Source organism: Anguilla anguilla, chromosome 11 (genome assembly GCF_013347855.1).
Source record: "Anguilla anguilla isolate fAngAng1 chromosome 11, fAngAng1.pri, whole genome shotgun sequence".
In the NCBI taxonomy this organism is placed as follows: domain Eukaryota; kingdom Metazoa; phylum Chordata; class Actinopteri; order Anguilliformes; family Anguillidae; genus Anguilla; species Anguilla anguilla.
Window position 1 is genome coordinate 27,595,880 of NC_049211.1, and position 6,295 is coordinate 27,602,174.

Consider the following 6,295-nt stretch of genomic DNA (forward strand, 5'->3'; position numbering starts at 1 on the left):
CGTCCTTTTGTAGCGGAAAACACACGTGTTCATAAAAAAATAGCGTGAAATACGCGACAAAATTAACAATCACGCAGCTTGAAATGTTCAAAATCACAAGGGTACCGTCGGCCTTCCGCATATTACTCTGTGAGATGCGAAACGAAATATGACCAGCCTACTAGTCAAGTTATAGCACGCAGTTCACTAGTTCTCTTGCAGTGTATCCACTATGTTCCATTTTCATTTTGGGAGTTGGGACAGTCTAAAATCGATGCGCACATCTTGCAAGAAATGCGCAAAAGCTTTCGCATTTTCAAAAGAGTAGACTATCTTATGCTTTTCAGACTATATTTCTACGGAAGTTTGACTGGTATTTACCAACCTTGATAGCTTATTTCACAAATGTAAGGTCATATTATTGGATATTATTGATTACCATTAGCGCCGAGATACTATGTAACATATACAGACCCTGTTTGTTGTAGTTAATTGCAATAATAATGCAGAACACTGCAGCGGGTATATAGACAGCTCCTCTGTTCACTGTAACACAATATAAGTTGATTGTTAAAGGCGCATGGACAGACAGCAGGGGGCAGTATACAGCTAGGTGTTTAATAATAGCTTTGCGGCAGTTAATTCCCCTGTTCTGAACATTTACAAAACATTCTAGGTCATAGCAATAAATAAATAAAACAAACCCATGTTACTAAACTAGAAAATGAAAATCTCTCTTCAACAGTCGAAACATTATCAGCCTTTGTTGCCTCTCCCAGAGGATAATGCTCAGATGTGCAGACTGGCAGGTGAGTGCAGCAGAGTTAGGGCAGCAGAATCTGGGACAGGATGGAGCACAGAAATCTGTGGAATGTTTTGTCAAGTCCTGTGTAAACATTGTGCTCATGTCATATGAGTTTTCCGTTATGAGTCTGTGTTCGAACATGAGTGCACAGTGTTGTGTGTGTTTTTAAGTATAAGTAAGAGTCCATGTTTTAGGGAGCAAAAGTGACGAACTGCATCACAGACTGAGCGATCAAAGTGGATGCCGAACCTCTGCCATTGCCCGCGTGTACCTTTGCGCTAGTTTCCTCGTACGTGCAGTGGGAGAATAGCATGGCTGAAGTGCCACCCGTTGGGTGCAGGCACCAGGAATAGCAGATGGCTCTGACAGGGAGGGGGAGCCTCACTGGGTGTGGGAAAAACAGTGTCAAAAAGTGGAAACTGTGGGGGGAAGGGCCGGACCATCGGACTGTTTTCCTTAATTGCATTGATTTTTCCCATGTTGGCCTCTTGCTTGGAACGTTGTGCAGGCCGATCACGTTTACGGAGGATGTGATAAATGTATAATGGCAGCTGGACGCAAGGAGACTAGAGGGGACTCTTGGATGTGGCGTACATTGTGTTTGCTACCAGCAGAGTTTTCCGACAAACAAGATTGATCTCAAGGTAGGATGGAATAATAGTGTGAGGGCCCGTAAATGTCTATAAGGGATCCTCTTGGGTCTGAATGGTTAAACCGTAGGCTATCTGGGTGCTTAGTGAGGTCTTGGGCTTAAACTCTGCTGCTTACATCAGACCAGCCAGTCTTCGTCACTCACACACAAGGACTCACATATACACATGCACGCAAGCACACACACACACACACACACACACACACACACACACACACACACACACACAAACTCATACTCACACACCTACACACATTTATACACAATCTGAACCAGACCCACACCCCACGAAAAAACACAAACATATGTAAGGCAGCCTGCAGATCTACAACCAAACAGACAGTTTTGCCCATACCTTTAGTTCTTGACAGGTCCCTCAGAAATGGCTGCACCCCAGCCTGATAATCCTGCTGAAAATTCCATCTGAAACCACCCTAAACTGGTCAAGATGGTTTAAGGTGCATCTTTGACCCTTTTAGCTGGGCAACCAGTCTATACAGTCAACTAGTCCACCAGTTTGCCTACCAGCTTAACTAGCTTTAACCAGTTTTTCCAGCTAGAGACCAGCTTTGACCGGCCACAGAATAGCTATGACCAGCTAGTAGTGTCAAAAACACAGTGTATACCATCTTAAACCAGCTTAGCATCCCAGCTGGACTTAGTTGGAATTTCCTGCAGGGACAGTCAATAACTAATGGAGAGAGAATTTGGGGAGGGAGAGGCAACCCATTAAAACAACATGAAATGCACTGACTGAACACACCAGCTTGAATGAGAGACGATCTCTCTTTTGGGCTATTGTAACACCATGCTTGCCAACTTACAGGCCTGTGCCATCAGGCCACTGCAACCAGGATGCTGCTGCATCCTGGTTGCAGTGGCCTGAAAATCACACCTAAAATCACACTCACCAGGCCGCTTTTCAACACCCTTCCCAGTTTTCCAGTTAGTAATTACAGCAGTTGTGAATTCATGGAATCTGTTAGCTACATGAATAACAGAATACAGTCACAGTGGTCTATGCTGAGTATCTGGTGCACACATGGTGCTGGAGTGGAATTGTGGGAAGGGCACTTTCCTCCTCATTAAGATACTGCATGGTTGATTGCATGGAGAGCAGTCTGAACTCTTTAGCATGGTGCATTACTCATTCAGAGCAGCTTCACATGCAGCTACATAGATGGAAAGCATTTAGAAATGTACCCTCCTCCCTGTGGGGTGAGACAGTATTTTCACATTCTATTCTTTTTACATGGCGGCTAACGGTTCCAAGAATAACAAAAAATCCCAGGCGGAGGCAGGGACTTCTCCTGCAGGGACTTTCCTCCTTGGAATAACCTCCCTACCCATGTTTTGACTTAAGACACACACTTTTGTCTGAAGTCCACATGTTTTTAAATGTAGGCTCGAAAGTCTCCCTTTTAATCAGTTAAATATGTACAGGAGGGACAAATCGGGACCATGCAGCTCTCAGGTGTCGCCCCGGCAACCACACGTGGTTGCTCTGGTTGGCTGTTCTGTGCTGTGTTGGGCTGAAGTTACTGCTGCTAAAGGTGCTGCTGCAATAACAGCAGCCCAACAGTTTAAGGGGGCATTTACTTTTTCACATGGGTGATCTGGGTGTATGATAATGTTTTTCATTAAACAAATGAAATAATTTATTAAGCGTTTTGTGTTTACTCAGGTTCCCTTTGTCTAATACTAAATTTTGTCTAAGGATCTGAAACCATTCAGTGTGAAAAATATGCAATAGAGGAAATCAGAAAGGGGCCAAATATTTTTTTTTAATGCCACTGTAAATATATATATTATTATCTGGTCAACCTATCAGTATTCTATATTGATCAATATTCACAAACTCCTTCATTAAAATCAACAAACAGGAAGGTTTAATAGACACATGCTCTTGCTTTTGTAGCTGTTGTGTTTACACATTTCTAAAATTGGCAAAGAAAAGTAAGAAAAATAAAAACCGCTGGACGGAATTAATAAGGCTTTTCTTTCATAAGAAACTGAATAAATGGCACTTTCCACATGCTGCTAGCCTACCAGGCTATATGAGTCAGCCTGCACAAGACTGTCAACAGTGGAGGTCTGGCTTAGCATTTTTCCATGAATACAACCTCCAGTAATTCAAAGAATTTAATCTTTGCATGTGTTGTGCTCAGTTGAATTCTTATTAAAAACACAAGTATTATCATAAACATGTCAAAAATAATATGAGTCACTTTTAAAAGCTTGTTGGTCAGCGGAGACCACTTTTTTCATAAATTAGGAATAGGAATCAAATGCGGTACATTCCAAACTTGAGAAGAAAATCAAATACATACCTCATGCTGTAATTTACTCCTTTATTGCAATTACAGGAAAACAACATTAATAATACTAATTAGTCATATGAAAATAAAAATAATACTTGTAAGTGCTCTGTTCTTTTGCCAACAGAAATGGAATGTTTGTGCTGTTCTGAATTCTTCCGTTTTGACTTTAAATTGGCAAAAGGACTGTTGCAGATTGAGGCTGCAAAACAAATGTCTCAATATGAATTTAAACCCAGATTAAGTCTCAAAGCTATTCGCTTTGTCCGTAACTTTAAGGGATCTATTCAGACAAGTGCTTTTTTTTTTCTCACATTAACAACAAAATTCCACTGAATGCTATGACTTTTTGTGTTAAAAAAAAGTATTTAAAAGCTGTCAAATTTATCTAACATTGTCAGGCAAACTCAGAGATACAGACAGCGCACATGACCTACTTTGTCATAGACAAAAATGACAAATATATATACTGTATTTCACATATTCACAACTAAACATCAATTTTTGCGAGAGCAGAAAGGGAAAACTACACTTCAAAAAACAAAAAATATGTCACTCTTAACAAGCATCTTAGTCTTGTATTCAATAAAAATCTTACATCCATTACTTTTTTCTAAATAAGGCGAAAAAATTGGCAATGAGGTGAGACATTCTGATGCATTTCAAGATTTGCCTGTGGGGTAAGAAAATTTCACTTGTAAAGCAAAAAGTAACTTTAAAAAAGCTAACTCATTCTATTCAAGAGAAAGAAATAAGATTTTAGGTCTCATTACAAGACTAAAACACCTGCTGAGACAGACCTTTTTTGCAGTGCCACAGGGATGTTGAATCCTTATTTTGATATGTTGACCATTAACTTTCAGCTTTAGCCAGTAGGCATCGACATTTTTACATAACACAGACAATGTGCAGAACGCAGGCAGGCTGGGAGGGCCTGATGAACCACACCATGAAGTGTGCGGCGATACCGAGAACACTGATGAGACTGTGGCCAACGCCTTGGCGCGGTTATGCTTACAGTCCAGCCAGCATGGGGTCAGTGCACCAAACTCTTTTTCAGCTTGAAACGCCATTTGGTTTAAAGCTCCCAGTGTATTCCCCATTAATAAACCCAGCCAGTTGAAGGCTGCGTTCCCATGATTCTGCTCCAGAACAGGTCAGTTATCCAATTTCAAACACAGGAACGCTGACTTCAGTCTTTTAATTAACTTTTTAAACATAAATTTGGCACCCAAGGTGGGGCTGACCATCTCCAATTCCCACACCAGTTTTGAATGGCCAATCGTCTCTAACTGCAGCCGCGTTCATGCTGCCAACCCCACTGCCGATTTGGGAGAGTTTAGACATCCATGGGTCTCATCAGAAACTCGCCAGCTGCTTCTTTTCACATCACAGACTACAGCCAAGCTCCCAGATCGAAGTCGGAGGAGCACCTTTCATATACGGCTTTCAAATGCAGTCCACAGGCGCCCGATTGAGCTACTCAGTGATGAACGCAGATCCCGATCCCACTGAACCATCCCATATCCCGAGCAACGCAATTGTCAATTATGCAGTGCCCTATGGAGCTCATCCATGCACCACAGCGTGGTGCCTTAACCGAATGAGCCACCCATAATTCACTGTGCATTCCTTCACTCCAGGTCAAAGGTTAGCTTTGTCTGATTCAGTTACTTTGCCTATTCTGTTAACAGCATGGTGTGTGTTTGTGTGTGTGTCTTTTATTATACACACACATTCTACTGACTCCTTAGTTTGTTCAATAACAGCAACAACTGCACATACAAAAATGAAATAAGATATACTTGTGTGTATGATGTATGTGTGTCTTGCAGAGAAGGCATGCGCAATGCAAAAATATGCTCCATCTGGGTGAACATCATTGTGTAAGAGTTCATAGAAGTTTGTAGAAGATCTGCAGTGAAGGAGTACGGGCCCTAACAAGCTGATCTTTGTACAGCATAAGCACTCGTGAATATAAAGCGTGTATTGGAAAACACATCAGCAGGCAAAAGTCCTCCGACAAACTCAGCTTCCTCCAGATGAGCTGAAACATTCCTCTAAGAGCCACTTTTTTCCTATGAAAAGAACAAAGGGAAGTTTGTCCCTATACGGAAGTTTATCCCCATTCTTAAGTCCGCCCATTGTCCATCCCACATTTTGACCACAACTGTTTGCCGAAGAACAAAGTCACCGACCAAGATTGGTCTTCATAGATTACAGGAAATAACGTCTCGCTAGTGTTTTCTGTTCGGTGCTCAGCACATGAGGACAGTAAGACAGAAAGCACAGATTTGCAGTGAGGCCTGGCAGCGGGGTCTCTGGTGGCCTGTGCTTTCTGCTCAGCCACTCACATGCGGGATGTGGGTTTCCGAGGCCATGGGCCTGGTTTTCACCAGTAAATGCGCTTTGGCAATTATACACCAGGCTACAGCTTTGGAAAAGTATGTGTGTAATTGCAAGTTTGTATACTGATGTGTGTATAAGTAGTCTGATCCATCATCGCTGTGATCCCACTGGTGACCACTTGGTGGTGTGCGG